This window comes from Uranotaenia lowii, chromosome 2 (assembly GCF_029784155.1).
Source record: "Uranotaenia lowii strain MFRU-FL chromosome 2, ASM2978415v1, whole genome shotgun sequence".
Lineage (NCBI taxonomy): Eukaryota > Metazoa > Arthropoda > Insecta > Diptera > Culicidae > Uranotaenia > Uranotaenia lowii.
Genome location: NC_073692.1, coordinates 157,892,309 through 157,911,272, shown reverse-complemented (window position 1 = coordinate 157,911,272; position 18,964 = coordinate 157,892,309). Strand labels below are relative to the sequence as shown.

General features: G+C 31.9%; 1 protein-coding gene across 12 annotated transcripts in view; it reads right to left on the bottom strand.

Annotated features, from left to right (window-relative positions):
* Nucleotides 1-18,964, bottom strand: part of LOC129749980 (dual 3',5'-cyclic-AMP and -GMP phosphodiesterase 11) — a 427,967-nt gene that overhangs the window by 241,892 nt on the left and 167,111 nt on the right. For 5 of the 12 annotated variants that reach the window (XM_055745154.1, XM_055745145.1, XM_055745147.1 and 2 more), the window contains exon 1: nucleotides 9,128-9,725. The exons of 6 other annotated variants lie outside the window; for them this stretch is intronic. The gene's annotated coding sequence lies outside the window, so the exon portion shown is untranslated. Of the gene's footprint in view, nucleotides 1-9,099; nucleotides 9,726-18,964 lie in introns of those variants that run through there. One more of the 12 variants, XM_055745146.1, reaches the window with a different exon arrangement.

Below are 18,964 nucleotides of genomic sequence, written 5' to 3'. Positions count from 1 at the left end.
AAATCAGACTCCAAAATCCAAAATCTGGGGCGGGATTATGGAACTCGAAACAATCGAGTTTCGTTCGATTCAACCAACTTTGGCATTACCGATCTCGATTCGAATGGAACATTTCGAGATGATCTACTACCCGATTTACTCGAAATCTAGTACATGAAAATTTAGAACTCGAACGAGAATCGTAATACTGATTCTAATTCGATTCGTGTTCAACTCGAAACGGGCAACTCGAATCGAATAGGATTCATAATTTCACCCCTGGACCCGACCCGGTTCTGGTTCAGGATCAACATCAAAATAAGGATCACCAATCAGAAACTATTTGTGATCAGAATCTGGCTCAAAATATGACTTTATACAATCAGCACAAGAACGAGTTTCAGGATGAGTATGCTTATCAGGATAAACAATACAGAAACAGCATTTGTATAGATCAGGATTCGGTATCAGGATCAGAAATGGAAGAAACATCCAGGATTCAGGATCCAAGATCAAAATTCAGTATCATTAACAGAATAAGAATCCAAAATCAGGATAGAAATAAGAACCGGGATCAGAATTAAAAACGGAATAGAATGAGAATTTGAGTTGATATCATGATCAAGATCGGGATCGGTATAAATATTTGGACCATAATCGGAATAATATTCGGAAAGTTGATCAAGATTTAAAAGAAAACTAAAACCATGATCAGGATCGGGATTAGAACTAGTCCCTGGATCATGATCATTATCAAGATCAGAATAAGGTTCAGAGCAACTAACCAAGTAGGCTCACAACAGTATATTGGTGTAAAGCCCACTATCATTTGTTATTAATTAAGAGTTTTTTTGTGCACACACACAAATTGGACAAGTGAACCAAACTGTTCTTGGTGTTATGCTTTTTTCATTCCTTCAACTTGTGTAAAAACCAACAAAAGATTGAGATTATAATAATTATATCCTTGACGATAAACGTTTTTCAACAAATTGGTGCTAGAAATGTCATTTATTTGGCACTTTGGAAGAAAATTAAAAAACAATCATAAAAATTGACACGATTATGTTTTCCTGTACAACGTTCTAAGTAACAAACATTTCATGCTGAAAAAAAAATTGTTGGTTAAAAGCGTTGATATCGATGGGAGAACCATACAAACATACTTACAAAAAATATCGTAGTTTAAATTTCAATCAGCTATCTGGCTGAAAGAAGGCCCCCCAAATTTGATTAAGAAGCTTGTATTCAGCCCTTAAACATCTTGATTTGAAAAAGTTATTCAGAAATTCTGTCATAAGCCGTCAATTGACGGATCAACCCAGGATAAAAGAAACAAAAAATAATAATGACCTATTTCTGCCCTATATTTAATACCTACTTTTTCCCCTGGGTTTTGATTGATTTGAAATTGACATCAAACTTTAAACCTCTAGTTGCCGCATTGTGCAGATCCCAACCTTTAAAAATTCTTTTTTAAGCGACCAAAATGCTTCCCTACAGAAAGCGAATTAGGCATATGAGAAATGGATGAACTATTTTTATAGTTTGTAATCCTCCAGACAAGCCATTTCACCCTGTAATATTCATCTAATCAAGAAATTGCATTATATATCTGCATTAGGAAATCTTAGCTAGGGTTATTTGCCCTAGTTTAGACCCTTTACGTGGTGGTTTTTTAAAATAATCATGTTTTCTCATAAACGGAAGGGAGGTTTATATGTTTCATGAAATTAGTGTATAGTTCATGATCTTATCTGCAAGTTTCAATAAAAATTTAACATAGGTTTCACTGTTATTGAGAGATTTGCAAAGGTATGGATGATCAAAATTTCCATCTTTGAACCTACTGTTCCTACTCTGGTACTGAACTGATACTTTTCATTGGACCTAGAACTAAAATTCCTAAAAAATAGTTTGATTTTTTGAACATATATAACTAAATTCATTACAAATGTTACCTTCAATAAAATATTATCATAAAAAATTATTACAGCTTTTTAGCGATTCAAACCACTTGGATTTCTTTAACTCCCCGTCAGTTCAATCAGCAGAACCAAAGCTGGAACTTTTTTATGTTTACTTACTAGTAATTTATTTGCGTGAAGCTGACAAAAATGGAGAAATGTTCAATATTGGTTCGAGATTATGCCTCAATAAAAAATTCAAAACTTTGTTGATTTGTTGGTATTGACACAAAATTTTGGAGATGTCAGGGCTTAAAAATGGAACATCAAAGTCGAATGTCTCCTATTTTTATACCCATTACAAATTTTTCGGGTTTTCCATAGATTTTCTTTCATTTTTAGAAAATAGGTATTATCGTTCATAATCTTAACAGTGAAAGTAATTCACCTTTTACTTTTCCTTATTTACTCTAATTTCTCTAACACGTCCCACTAATTGAGCTGTCTGATTTTAAACTGATGAGGAGGTACATTTCTAAAAACGATTAAAATTTTTTCTGAAACATTTTTTACGGCAAAAAGTGGTTAGGTAGGATTTTAGAAGAATTAGAGTTCATTGTGTGCATAGGAGTATCTTTATCTTGTGCTAGCAAAAGGATCTTTTTATAATTTTCAGCATTTAAGGACTAAAGTAGGCTCTTGGTTCAAAGGAGAAGCATTCACTCTAATTAGCTTAAATTTAGCCAATAAACTGAATGAGCAATTATGCTTGAACTCAGTTTTCATTCAGCGTGTTTTCGTTTTTATTTTGATCTTTATATGTATTTATCAAAGTTTAATTAACACAAAGGATCGATTTTAGTTCATTTTTTTCTCTATAGCTATTTTAAGATGTTTTAAGACATGTGTTCAGACAATCAACGTGAATAATTTGGTATAATGAAAATTCAACAGTCGTTATCTCTTATATCGATTTTAAAAAGGAATTCAAAGAAAAAATATCTTCTGCCACTTTCTGGTTTTAATATTTTAATCTTCACACCATTGCACAGTGGTTTGAAACTCGAAAAACGTGATCATGGGCTTTTTGAAGGTTTAAATGTCAAAAAAGCTCTATGGTATTTTCTACAATGTTTCATCATTTTAAAATGCCCATATTTTGTTGTATTTTTTCCTGATCAATTCACCTATGAGTGAGGTAATTTTTCTATTTTTTGAATTTATCATTTTATCACTATGATGTCTACGAGGAAGTTGTAGATCATCTGCAGATCATCAAGAAACTTTGTACAACACGTCAAAGCTCTATCTTTTGAAACAACATGTTTTAAAGACATTTTTCCAAAAACTAACCTCAAAAAACGAAATATTCGTTTAACATTTCTTTTGAGAACTAACTATGTATGAGAGAGTTGTGATAATTGAAAAAATACACAACTTCATTGAAGGTGTCAAGTCACTATTTTGAAGTTTAATGGTACTTTTTGGGTGATTTCTTTAAAAAAATTGTATGTTTTTATAGTTCAATATTTCTGAAAGTTGCAAACATACCAAAACAAAAATATTTAGTGTATATATTCAATCTTTCAACTTTCATGGACATATAGTTTCATTTGTATGCATGAGGTTTTACTACTAAAATAACTTAAATGAAAAATGGTACATTGCAAATTTAAGTATTTTTTTATACACTTACATACATAAGTTCCCGCTTCAACGCGAATATGGCGTAGTTGACTGATCGAAGAATTGTTGAATCGGCTATACGAAAACTTTAAAAAAAGCATCTTTCAGTTAAGTTATTTCAGTAGTAAAATCTCATGCATACAAATGAAACTATATGTCCATGAAAGTTGAAAGATTGAATATATACATTAAATATTTTTGTTTTGGTATGTTTGCAACTTTCTGAGATATTGAACAATAAAAACATGCAATTTTTTAAAGAAATCACCCAAAAAGTACCATTAAACTTCAATATAGTGACTTAACACCTTCTATGATGTTGTGTAGTTTTTCTATTGTCACAACTTTCTCATACAAAGTTTGTCTCAAAACTCGCTTCGAAAAAAGTTAAACGAATTTTTCGTTTTTTGTGGTTAATTTTTGAAAAAATGTTTTTGAAACAAGTTGTTTCAAAAGATAGAGCTTTGACGTGTTGTACAAAGTTTCTTAAAATTAGATGATCTACAACTTTCTCGTAGACATCATAGTGATAAAATGATAAATACAAAAAAAAAAGAAAAATTATCTCACTTAAAGGTGAATTGATCAGGAAAAAAATACAACAGAGTATGGGCATTTTAAAATGACGAAACATTGTAGAACATACCATAAAGCTATTTTGACATTTAAGCCTTCAAAAAGCCCATGAAAAATTAAACTATTTGAAAATATTTGCACAACTTAGACTTTTAAAGTGTATTTCTCGAAATTAGCTTTACGGTCAGATAATCCATTCTTTTTCATAATTAGCAAAAAAAAAAGCATCTGAGACCCATTTTATTGGACATGGCACCCTCCCTAAGAAAAGAATTCAAATTAATCAGATAACTCTAATCTCTTTTCGAGAACTTTAACATTCACCTACATCTTAATATGATAAAAAAAAAAACAACCAAAAAGTATATTGGGGAATCATAGGTCACTTTCTTTAAAATGCTTAAAAATAAATGGTATGGTTTTCTAAATTTATGACGTATCATTAGGCATCATTTTTAAATTTTTGATAAGTTATTTTCCCCAAGTTCTGACTGTTTTAAAAATAGCAATATTTATTGAACTTTTTTAAAATGGTGGGGAATCGTGGGCCACCAAATCCAAATTGACCAAATGACATGCAAAGTTTCCGAGTGGACCCAAAACTGTTTTTTCATAAATTAGTTCGTTATTTAGAAGCAATTTCAGATGGTGAAATAAAAAAAAAGAGATCGTGTATCGTGTATCGCGAACGTTTTGGTAAAATTCCTTATGAAAGATTTCTGTTCGTCTATGACGCATTGAATACAATTGGCAGGATATTTTTCATAACTCTTAATTTGGCGTAAGAAAATAATAGATAGAATAAATAGGATAAATGTATTTAAGGTTCTGAACGTGTATTAAACCATCAAAATAAACGAGGCTTATTAGACCGTTGCAAGCTTTCTATGGAATTTTCAAATTTTAACTATTCCCATAACTTTTTTTTGGTTGTTACCAGAAACAGCAATAGAGATACTTGCACCACAAACAATAGGAATTCCCCATTGTCTGTGGTGCAAGTATCAATACCGGTTTTAACGTGCTGCTTTCGTCTTCACAAATCAGGTGTTTCACTTCACCAACGGGGCACGAAATTGTGCAAGGATCCAGATCACTCTTTGTTTCATCCCTAGAATCTGAAGAACACTCAGTGGAACCTGTGAACAGCTTACTGCCAAGGCTTTTCTGGAACGGAATATCGGACAATACTCTTGTTGTTCTTGGTCTTCTTTTTGGTGTCCGCTGGAATCAATTTTGTTGTGACGGTATGGCGCGACGCAACAAAAATAAGCTACAAATGAACAATTCCACTGACGATGTTGTATCGCCGGACAAACAAGAAGAAACTCGTCTAAAAAAACAACGGATCGAGGTAACAGCTGGTGAGACAAACAATGATGATCGTCATGACTTGGGTAGCGATCAAGGTGGTGCAGAGATAACTCTTTTAGAACTACATAGAATGATAAAAGAGGACATTATGAAAGCCAGTGAATCGACTAACGTACGAATTGATAGCATCGCGGAGAATATCAACAAGTCTATCGAAAAACTACACCATGAAGTTGAAGAAGTAAAAGCTTCTCAGCAATTCATTTCAAATGAATTCGAGGATGTCAAAATTTCACTTGATGTCCAAAAATCGACTATTTCTTCAATGAACTTGGAAATTACTGAGCTGAAAAATAATCAAGCGCAAGCTCAACAAAATATTGAAGAATTGAATTGTGAAGTGAACCAACTTAAGCAATCTTCCATCGAGAGTCACTTGTTAATTTGTAATGTGGTGCAGCTAGAGAACGAGAATCTGGACAGCTTGTTCGACAACATCATGAGTGTGCTGGGGATATCTTGCGGTTCACAAGAAGTTCTTGGTATCGTACGCCTCACGTCATCGAACGCCAAGGGTGTGCCACCGATTTTGGTCCGATTTATGAACGTTGCGCTGAAGGATAAGCTTATGAGAATGGGTCGGCAAAAACCGCTGAACTGTAACAATATTGGTCTGAACGTCAATCAACAAATCTATTTCAATCATCGATTAACGAACTTAAATCAACGTCTACTAAGTATTGCAAGGAAATTCAGGAATGACAATAATTACAAGTTTGTTTGGTTTGCAAACGGTAACGTTTTTATAAAAAGTGATGAAAATTCAAGAGCATTGAAAATAAGTGACGTACATGATTTACCGGAACACAATTAATTACTTGAAATATTCTCTGGTTTGTTTGAAACAAATTTAGATACATTCTGAAACAGTAAATATTCCTAGTTGTAGCACAAAATAGATAGATTAAATTGAAGTATTATTTTGAATTATATAAAAAAAAATTTTAGATACTTGCACTAAAATAACTCACCAGTGTGGTGGCTTCAACAGTTGTAAAAACTTCTTAGCTGCAAACCGAAATAAATAAAGGAAAAAAAAATTTGGAAGCGATCCATCCAGTCCTGAATCAGCGCAACAAGTTTAAATTTTGTATGGGGAAAAAATGTTTCATTCGAAAATCCTCAGAGATGTATAGAAAGTTCCAAAAAATATAACTTTGGTTGAAAAATATTCCTTAATTCTTGCAGTACAATTTATGTGAGCAAAGCACAAACCTAACTTGTACTCAAGAAAAGATATGGAAAGATAGACGTAATTCACATTTTTGTTTTCATAATATTTTTTTAAATTTTTCCCTTTTTACTGCTTATTTGAAAGCTGTGTTACCGTAGGTTAATTTGATTTGGATATTTCATGAAATTTTTAAAAACTCTTGCAAGCAAAGTCTGCCATTTTTCAATGCTTTCCAACGAATTAATTTTTTTTTTAAAAATAATTATAACTTTTTTCATTAAATACTTATCTGCTTGTCCTGTTAGCAAAAAATGAACCTTAAGAATGGTCAAAACCAAAAATGAAAGACCAACTTCTTTTCAAGCTTATTTAAATTTTCTGGATGATTTTACGATTAAGAATATCTTCTGTCATACAACTCGCTTGCGCTAACTCAGGAATCAGCTAAATCTTCTCAAATTTTACACCGATGCTTGGCCACATTATGAAAACTTATTGGTTATTCATGAAAAATTCCTTTTCAATGTTGTTGGGTGCTATAGGTTTCCCACTGATGCAATTTTTGGGTGTTTGTTTAATTATATAAGTTAGTTTTTTTAGCTTCTTACATAAAAGAAGCAAATGATGCATACATGAGTCACCAACATATAGAAATGTATGCTTATGAAGATGACAGTTGGATTGAGATTTATATCTCAACATACAGCTTAGATATTTAGAGCGGTCCACGTTTCCTTATAGCCCACGTTACCCCACTTTCCCATACTATTTTAGAGTTGCTAATACTTATTTCGATTATTATAAACGTTTTGAAAATCCAAAGGACGATTTTACACACTGTACAGCTAAAATAAGCAGTTCATCGACATTATAAAATTATTGAATGCTTATACCATTACATAAACCATGAAAAATACCATGGCTAAAGACGATCTACTGCTTTGATTGAATATGAAGGTCCTGGAAATGGATTCTGAATGAATTGTAAAAAAAAGCGTGATTAAATCGATCGTAAATTTGGTGAATATTGGAAATGTATTGTCATTTTAAGATTAAATAACAATGAGTGGATTTTTATTTTTGCAGATAACTGTATCTCCTGATAACATCAAAGCATTTAAAAGCAAAGGGTTGTTTTTATGTAATATTTCAACTTTTTTCATTTATGTATGCAAAGTTTAAGTGTTATTTTTTATAATTTTTTGCAATTTAAAAAATAATGAAATTTTCAAAAAGTATAGAACAAATTAAAATGTAAAGTTTGAAGAAAAAAAAGAAAATTAGAATAGTGGCCTAGGCAATTGTATGAAGTTAAAATTAATTTTTTATGAAGCTGAAAAATTGCAAAAATCAGTATTGTCTGAACAAAAAATACCGGAATTGTTGTTTTTATGCGTGATTTGCTGAATGACACAAAAACAGCAGATTAAAGATGTTCGGATACGATCAAACCTTGCTGATCAAAGTATCTAGGCACTGATTTATTTCGTTTAAATATTCTGCAATCAATGATCACGCTTTATACTCCTTTCCTCAGTAGTGTTTTAAAATAAATTAGGTGCTACGAGAAAGCAACTCTTTCCAAAATATTAAAAAAAATTAATAAAAAAAATATCAAATTTCCCTCAGTTTACTGTATCCAACAACTCATTACCGGCGTTATTCTGTTCTATTCCTAGAACCATTCCTGTAATGAATGAACCACTGATGATTTCAAAACAATTACTTTGTTTTATTGAACCAAACCATGGAGACCAATAAGCCCAATTATTATACAGATTTCCAGAAGGTACGAAGTTTACATTTCATGATGTTTTACAAAGATTTAAAAAATCAATAGGCAATATAGTCATGAATATTATGAACTTGAGGTTTGATCTCATCCTGTTCATATTTTTATCATTGATAGAAGATCTACAAAAATATCCGCCGGCCTTATTATTCTCTCCACGCTTGCCGCTTTTCATTCAATTAAACGAGATTAAAAACGGCTCGGAAAACAACCCACTCGAACGGCGCGGCGTGGCCCGTGTATAGGTGGTTGTACTTCAGCAACAAACATTCATAGAACCTTTTTTTTTGTTCCCATTCAACTTAGCTTTAGCATCACTCGTCATCCCCCCCGGCAGCTGTTACCACATTCAACAAAAGAATTTCACTTAATTTCTCCCACAAGTCACTTAGAATCCACCAAACAAAAAAAAAACACGGATCACGCGCTTTTGCGCCATTCATCGTCGCTTTTCGTTGTTAGAGTAGTTGTCGCCATTGTAAAAGACAGGTACAACACTGCATTTGCGGTTAAAATTTTCAGAATAAGGACACGTGCACTAGAAACGTTTTTCAAAAATTTCTCCTTTCAGAAGAAATTTTTGCAAACTTTTTTTTCCATATTCCACTAACATTTGACCCATCCAAATAGATATCATACCAGAGCATTCATTCCACTTTGGGGCTAGCCGGCAAATTACTTTTCACCCGCTTATAAAAAACGAGTATCACTCTCACAAATCACTGCTTTTTGTATTCACATTGTTGCGGCTTTCTATATTTTTTTTTGCGCTCTTCTCTCTGCTTTGTCGTTGTTATTACTTCTGCTATCACTGATTTTTCATTCTATTTCTATCATCTGGACAGCACCCGTGTCGAGGAATTGTGTGTTATTGAAATGAACTTTTTTTTTGTACTAAATTGAATTTTCAAACTTCTCTCCAAAACCGAACGTCACTCATCGAACGTCACGAGCACTTTCGCGAAAGTGTGGAAGAATCAAAAAACCCCTTACTTCCCGAATCCACCGTTTCGTAAAGAATCTGTCTGTCGGTCACTCGACGACAAGACTCGACTTTGAAAGCGTGTGTCCGATTGTGTCACAACATCAAAGCCAATTCACACACGCCGGGGCTGCTGTGAAAATCGTCACGACTCGAGCAAGAACCCGCGCGCCGAAATTCGAACGAGAGCAAGACGGAACCGAACCGAACCGTTTCCGAGAGCCGAATGAATCAGACTGATGGCCGGTCCCGGTTCGGGGAGCCAAGAGACCCATCCCTTCGAGACTGACTGACTGACTGGTGAAGAGCACTAACTGGTTCAATTTCCCCCGCTCGCTCTTTGGCTTCTGAAGCCGGCTTGGATTTTGTTTAGGTTTTCTCTGCTTTTTGAAAGAGTTGTGAAGACTTCTGATAAACAGCTGTTTTTGTTTGCTTCGCGTGCTTATCACTGGCAGGGTTGCCAGCTTCAACTCATCTACCAATAAATCAGAAATAATTATCCTTAATCTGCTTGTGTTTGGGGAAACCCAAAAACTTTTTTTTGAAGTCCCATTGAAAAATTGTCAATTTAATTTTTTTAATTACTTGAATCACCTGAATCATTCACTTTTTCCTCATTAGGGAAAATTTGAAACCAATATCATTCAGACATCCCTATCGGTTTGTTTCGAAGCGATCCTTTCAACATTTCTCACATGGTAAAATTTCTCCCTCTGCACCGACTCACTAAGAACCAAGACCATTTATCGGCACCGGAGGAGGTTCATTCTCTCTGTTTATAATCCTAAAGAAGCTCAACATTCGAGACTCTTTTATAGATTTCGCAAGATTTTCTCTCAGCAGCGGAATTGAGAATGAATTCACTTTCAAATAGAACAAAAACCGACCCATTCATCAATCAACCATGCTCTTATCGGATTGGGTTGGGGGTTGGGTTCATTTTTCTTAGTAGAGCATTCAACAGCTGCTTTGGCGGGTGAACATTTCTTCAAGTGATAAATCCGTTATGGTGGAGACGCGTGGTTGTTTGTTCGATAAATTTCGGGATTCAGTTTCGAGATAGAAAGAAATTTGAAAACAGGAAAATCGTTAAATGTAATAAGTAAGGGAGTCACATTATGTAGTCATAAAATTTATGAAATTTGGGTTAACCTGTTTTGATAATCACACAAAGAATGAAAGAATTGGAAGCGGTTGGTTTGCTTAAACTAAGGATTTGGGATTTTGGAAGTTATCGATTAGTTTTGAATATTTCAGCTACTTTAACATTTAGAGGATTTTAAAGTAAAACTTACATTTAATTTTTATCATACAACAGAGATAAAGAAAATTATCAAAATAATTTCTGACTTAGATAAATAAAAAAAAATCAAGCAGAAGTTCCCAAAAAATATGATAGAACTTCAAAAATCCCTTCAACCAAATTCAAGTTTGTAGCTCCACGAGTAAACAAATGAAAGTTCGTTTTTTTAAACTTATTTCAGAAGTTCAAAGTTCAAACCAACAACCTTTGGGTTGAAAGATAGTTCGGTGATCAACGTAAGTAGCGATTTGGGAGGGACGTGCGTCACAGTTGGTCCGAAAATTTTACAATTTTTTGTGTAAGTGGAAAAATCTAAAAGTGTAATCAAGCTCCAAAATATTCATTGGAAGGTTAGTTATCAATTTATATCAAATTTGCCAGGCAATGGTCGAAAAGAAAGATCTCGCAAAAAAAAACCCCGAATTGAAGTTTTCTGAGCCTAACGGAAGTGTGTACTTAATTAAGCAGTCACAAAAGCAAGACGAAAAGTTCAGATGAACAACCATTTTTGAAATTTTCAAAAGGATTAAATTTTCTAGAGCAAGTTCACTGGTGTTGGGAAAAAGTGGTAGAAATTTTGTCACTTTTTGCGCATTTTGAAAATTTTGCGATTTTCAAGATCTGCGGCCTACAAGTTTATTAACAACATGTGTTGTAGTTTCGCATGCTGTGATGCAAAAATAGCAATATTTTTTTCATATACGGCTGAAATAGAAACAGTGCAGTAAAAAAATACAACGCCCAAAGATTTTGAAAACATGTTTGCATGGTAAAATTTTTTAAATGTCAAAATTTCCACCAATTTTTCCAACACCGGTGAACTTGCTCAAAGAACAGGTTCACTGGTATTGGGAAACAGAGGTAGAAATGTTCACACTATAAACACATTTTGAAAATTTTCCCATGCAAAAATATTTTCACGATGATCAAAGTAGGAAGCTATTTGAGAGGGACGTGCGTGACAGTTGCTCCGAGAATTTTACGATTTTTTGTTAAAGTATAAAAAACTGAAAGTGTTAGAGTAAGAACACTATATATTGAACACCATCTTTGGGATTCAGCAATTTTGTGACCCACAAAAAATTACGAAAGGTTTTTAGGATGAAATTTTGATAGCGTAGCTTAGGCTTGCTCCACAGCTTCGAGTCGATATGATTTTTTAGCGGAAATATATTTTAAAACTTTCATTTAAGCCTTTTTATTAAAAAAGGTTTTTGTCTCAACAATTGAATACGATGATTCAAATGTTGAACAGTCAGTGTTTCAATTATTGAACACGTAAACATTGGAAAACATCGATATCTTTAGGGGTATTTCGCTGGATAGTATGCTTTGCAGGGGCGATTTTGGTTGAGCTAGCAGCCTAGAAACAGTTTGTTTATATTTCCAAGAACCAACCGATGTTCGTTCAATAACTGGTACATGTATTTCTTCACGAAACGAGTACTGCAAGATTGAACGTTCAATAATTGAAACATTGGCGTTTTCGGTGATCCAATGATTGAACACTTTAATTTGATAAATTTTAAGAAAATACAGATAATAAAGGCTGCCACTCTTCCAGAAATCATTGGAAAAGACTAATTGAAAAACAGACATGATATTACTATAGAGTTTTATTTGTTTTTCATTCAATTTTTCTCCCAATCAAAAAAGGGCTGTTTTCTTCATCCAGTCAAAAAATCATGTCAAAATTTGAACTAATACTTAAGTTTCGCAGATTGTGGCTCTGAGAGTCCGAAATTCAACAACAAAATTTGAACAGAGGTAGAAAATGCTACAACTGTAGAACACGATTTTCGTTTAATTTTTCTACTCTAAATAATTGTTTTAATCGGTTTATGTTTTACTAGTGTTCAATATCTGGTACCTGTTCAATAACTAGTACCACCTAGTACTTCTAATATTAATTGGAAGGTTAATTATCAATTTTAATCAAATTTGGCAGACAATGGGCGAAGAAAAAAGATCTCTTAAGAAAAAAACATGCATTGAAGTTCTCAGAGCCTATAGAAGTGTATACTGAACTAATTTTCGAAAGGATAATAATATTTTCTATCCCTGGTGAATGTATCCAGTAAGATGCATCTATTTTTTTTTTTTCAAAGATTGTGTTTTGGGTATGAAGTACATGTGAAAAAGAATGGGAGTTTTGAGATTTTGAAAGTTTGAAAGTCACGGAGTCTGAAAAAAAAATTGAAAGTAAATACCACGTGGACAACAGAAATAGAATAAAGAATTACGAAAAAAAATTTACGCATGTCTTTTTTGTATGCTTGTTGAAAAAAAAATCTCCACAAACTTTTAAAACTACGTCATTGAAAGAAAGCCAGAAATTCTGTTATTTTTCATCCTCAAATACAGTAGTTTTTCGAGTTTTACGCTAAAAAAATTTTTACCGTGAAAATGGCGAAACTTTAAATTAAAGAGGCAAACGTATTTTTATTGTTTTAAATGATTAATTTTGATGTCCTAAGTAGTGAAAACGCCTTGTATCAATCAATTTTGATCATTAGATGTAATAAACGAGTATTAAATTCAAAGGATAGAATTAATATGACATTATTTTTTTCAACGATATTACCTTGAAGTAAAAGCATGTAAAATATCAATTTGACCCCTAGTGTTCATCAAATTAAAGTGAATTGTGTACTTTCTAAGGAAATTTGCCAGTCATTTTCTCTTATCTCGGTTTTAAAAAAGAATGAACTGAAAACTGCATGAAAAAAGTTTCTCCTGCTAATTTCATATTCCAATAGTTTAATCTTTGATTCACTGAAAAGTTAACCTTTTTGATAAAAAAAAAGAAATTCACTCTACTTAGACTTTTGAAGTGTGTTTCGAAATCAGCTCTGCGGCCAGATAATGATTTCTTTTACGTATGTAAAAAAGAAATTTGAGTCTCTTTTGCATATTTTAAGACAAAGCTAGAAGCTAGAATACCCTTGAGGAAAACCACCAAAAACGTCAGGCATTTTAAAAAGAAAGTTGTTTGCTGGAAATCCAAGACCGAAAATAGCCAAAAATAAAACATTAAACATAAAAAACGGTCGATAACATAAACCTTTGCTAGAGGAATTTCATTTTGATCCAAAAAAAATTATGCACATGGTTGGCTTGGCCTTAGTGATATCTGCAATGCATTGAAATGTGTAACAGATATTATGTTAAAAAAAAATGAAGGACCCAAATTTTTCATTTTCCAGGATGCATACAAGTTTTGACCATGTTAGGGTTACAAGAAGATGAAGAAATAATAATCTGTAGGTTGAAAGTCTATATATTCTGATTTGCAAACTTTAAAATTCAAACTTTGTATTGACGATTCAATTTTTTTTCCTTACTTGAAATTAATTTTCAATTTTAATTTGTCATTAATTTCTCATTGAATATCATAGAATCAGTGGCAAATACTGCTCTCAAACCATTTTATTCATAAATTGCCTTTAGCTGTCTGAATTTTTACTCTAATGTCTTAAATATAATTTTAAATTATGAATTTAAAAATAATTCAATTAAAGGTAAGTGTGAAGCTCGCAGTTCGGAATCTAAGTGCTCTGGAAAAAATTGAAGCACCCTTTGAGTCCCTTTAAAGGCTTTAAAGTTTTGTATATTTTTTCCAAAAGTAACAATTATCATTCGACCCAAACAGTTTGAAGAAAAAACTTTAATATCTGGAATTTGCATCGAGTAAAGTTTCAAAACGGCATTACAATCTAAAAATAGTTTATGTTTGTACTTATACACTTAAAACTTGAAACAGTAGTCAAAGTCGATTTGGGGTGATTTTTAAATTTCTCAAATTCTAGGGTCTTGAAAGCTTTATTTTGGTTCAAAACTTATCCATGAATTTTGAAGTATCGTCAACATGAGTAAATATGAATTTTTTGGTTTGAATGGGAAAATTGAAAATTTTGTTATGAAAAATCAAAATCATTTCATTATGAAACTGAGCCTACTGAAACTTTTTGTGCCAGTTCATAATTTTGCATATGAAATTTTCCGCTAATAATCTTTGTCGAAGGCCATAATTTCGTATCTTATGAGCAGAAATTTCATTAGCTCTTGAACAGGGATGTGTCTTATGGAATTGAAAAACAATCAATTCAATTGTCATCCCTGCTTGTGCCTAGTGAAGTATTGCTTGAAATATAATTATGCAACACCTCACTAGACACCAACAGCGTGAAACCATAAATTCCAGTGATCTATTGAGTTTATATTAAGGTTGCCAGAATTGTTTCAGTACGTATCCGGACCGGACAAATCCATGCTATTTAAATTGTTGACAAATTTGGTCGAAACCCAACAATTACTGAACACAAATAATAAATTTTTCATCATTAATAATCAGCAGTTTTTAAATAGTTTTTTAAGCTTTTAAAAAAAATTTCATGATTATTTCTATAAAACTTGCTCAAAAAACTTCAATTTGGACGCATAGATACAACATTTTACTACACAAGCTGTTTTTTTTTAGTTTTTTGGCAAATAAAGTGATTAAATTCGATAAAAATCCGGGCTTTTTTTCAATGAAATCGGGGCAACATGGCCGGACCAGACTTTTGTCAAATTTTGTATAATATACCCGGTAAAAACCCGGATAAAACCAGGCAATCTGGCCATCTTTGGTTAGATCATCCCGATAAGTCAATTGTTTCATTATATATTTTACTTTAGTTTCATACGAGACCCCTTCCGTTTTAAAATTGGAAGTGTCTTTCAATGCAAGTAAATCGTCTCTTTATGCCAAAAATTTATAAATACAAAATTTCATGAAAAGTACATGAAAATGTTTGAGCTTATTCGTTTCAGTGCAATGAAACTTATATTATGTCAAAACTTGTATGCGTTTAAATTTGGAGAAAATCATTTGAAATTATTCCAGTCATCCAACTTTTTTTTCTAAGTTCACTTCTTTCAAAAATTCAAAAGTTTTGTCAATTCCTTGGATATATATCACACTATGTAAAAACATGTTTTTGTTTCCAATTTGCTCAAAGTTTGTTAAAAATTGTATGCTATGTGTCATGTCAAGGCCGTGCGAACGGGGGGGGCGGGGGGGGGGGGGCTTAGGGGTTTAACCCCCCCCCCCCATGGAGATTTTTCCCAAGTAAAATTTTCTTTTCAAAAATGAATTACTTGATACTAAAAAGTGTTTAAAATTAAGTGTGAATAAACATGTCAGAAAATTGGCTCGCCTCCGGCGGTATTTATTTCTATATCACTCTAAAACTTACACATTTCATTCTACGACACTACATGTCGTTCAAGAACTGAAAATTATGTTTAATTGTTAATTTCGATCGGCAATTTTATAAGCCTTCTATATTGAAACTTGAATGTTGACACACAAAAACCCTACCTCATCTTTAAAATTGGTATTTGTTAAAATAATTATCTTAACCATTTCATTTATTACTTTATGATAGTTATTTCCATACATATTAAATGCTGAAGTGAAATATTTTTTACCGCAATTTTATTTTGTTTTTCTTGTTCTTCTAAATCCAACTCAACTCCAAATTCAAAAGGGTTTTCAACTAAACTCACCTTTTTCTGGGGTGCAAAGAATCAAGGCTCTGATTTTTTTTATATTAATTTTTATGCCCTAAAACTTTTGAAAATAGATAAAAAATATTTAAGAAAATTCTGCGTTTTTCTGACAAAACTTTGAAGAATAATTAAAAAAAAATTAATAAGCTGAAGATATATCAACGATCTTCAAGACCGCAATTAAATTATATTTCTGCGAAAAAGAGATGATATATTTTTGGTAAATTTTTGCCAATTCTGTAAAATAATAGAATTTTAAGGAATTTTTCAGTAAGAATTAACTAAATTGAATTAAAACATTCTAATAAGCAAAAGTCTAATCGTTTTGCAGACTTGAACAAATTTATTAAATGAAATAAAACCTTTTTTTTATAACTTTCTTCAGTAATGTAAAAAATACTTATTTTTCTAAACATAAAAATGTAACGAAAAAACCTTTTTAGATAATTCATCGTCATCATCATCATCATCATCAGAATATTATTTTTTTATTGAAACAGTATAAAAAATAAATTCAGAATCAGTTTTAACTTTTATGTAGATTCGTTAGTTCAGCAGTTTAATATGCTTTTCCTTCATTTTTATTATGCTAAATAATCTTTTTAGAACTGACCATCATTTATGAAAGGTTCGAAAAACGATTCTAAATAGTAACTTTAAGAGTTAATTTCCATAAGCTATTACTAACTAAATTAATGCTTTGTGTTCTCAATATTTACAACACCTCTTGGAATTCCTTATTTTTTTATTTTTATCAAATTCGTATTTGATCATTCAAGAAATCACCTATTTCTAACCCTGTAATTTGTCAGAGATGATGTATTGAATATGTTGTATTCGAGATTTAGAAAGTTATTATTGTGAATTCAATAAAACATGAACTTTTTTAGTCATTTATTTCGATAAATGTAAGAATATAAAATTGGATTCCCTCTTTATTTGATCACTGGCTGATATTTTCATTGGTATCACATCAAATTAAATCACTATCTATGTGTTTTCAATATTTTCTCTTAAGTTTAAATAGTTTTTTTCCTTATCGAAAATCCAAATTTCAAATCTTGATTAAATACTATTTTAATCATGGCTTGTCCTGATCTGAAATTTATTTTAGAATTGGGATTAAATTAGTTTTTAAAAGTGGTGTTAGATTTTATGTATATTCAATAATGTTTCTGCCCGAAGCTTCAAATTCTGGTTTTATTCTAAATTTTGATTTGTATTTGTTTTCTGGCATTTGGAAAATAGAAAATATTGACATTTCTTGTTCAGAATAAGGAATATCATTTTGAATTACTTTCCAAAAACTTACTGGGAAAAACACTGATTTGAACCTTTGATTCTTATTTATTTTGAATAGTTAAATATAAAGTAAATGTGTGTATTTACTATGCTATTTTGGTATTGTTATTATTTCTAGCAATATTGAATTTTGAACCCCCCCCCCCCCCCCCATGGACGGGTCCTTCGCACGGGCCTGTGTCATGTTCAATATTGATTTTATCAGGAACTCTGCCGTTTGAAAACAGCAAAAAAAATTCAATACACCTAATAAATCTTCTGGTTATACACATTTTAACGGATATCACTAAAAATTGATCAAACTGTGTCATTTTCTATATGGCTCATGTAAGAAAAAAACTCACTAGACTGCTGCAAACATGACCTTTTGATCCCATATGTTTTATCGATGCCTTTGAGTCACCAAGCTTCAGTGTAAAATTTTAGAGGATTTGGTTGATTCCTGAGTTAACGCAACGCGTTTCAATTTTGTATGGAAATTTGTACGGCAGAAGAAATTTTTGCTCATCAAATAAGCTTGAAATTAAGTTGGTCTTCAATTTTTGGTGTTGACTATTCTTAAGCTTCATTTTCTGCTAACTCGACAAGCAGCTAAGTATTTCATGAAAAAAGTTATAACCATTTCAAAATAAAAATCTGAATCCATTGAAAAATATTTAAAAAATGGCAGACTTTGCTTGCCAGAGCTTTCAATGATTCCATAAAATGTTTTGGCGAAGGTAATACAGTAAGCGAAATAAGAATAGCACCACTATATGTTTTGCTTGTTCAAATATAAATGATTGAAATTTACGAAAATTTTCTTCCACAGTTTGTTCTGAATTGCTTAACGGATAAATCAAGCATAAGTTTACTTTTTTTGGACGTAGCAATTGGCGTTGAGGACCAAAACCGTGTAGTTTGGTAAAGAATTACAGCTTAAATATCAAATTCCTTAACGCTGGAGGAGCATCTTTTAAAACCCTCTTTTAAAACCTTTGAAAACCTTTGGAATTCTGGAAAATGCAGTTATCTATTCAAATAATTCGTAGAAGCATATTTTTCACTTTTACACAGTAAATTTTTAAAAATTATCATGTTTTTGTTGAAAAACTCAAGTGGTTCTATTTTTATTTCGCACCTTTTTTTTTCACATTTTTGGTCTTCAACAACAATTGCTACGTCAAAAAAAAGTAAACTTATGCTTAATTTATCCATTAAGTAATTCAGAACAAACTGTGGAAGAAAATTTTCGTAATTTTCAATCATTCATATTTTAACAAGCAAAACACATAGTGGTGCTATTCTTATTTCGCTCACTGTATATATCAATAAATTCCCAGGCTATGCAAAG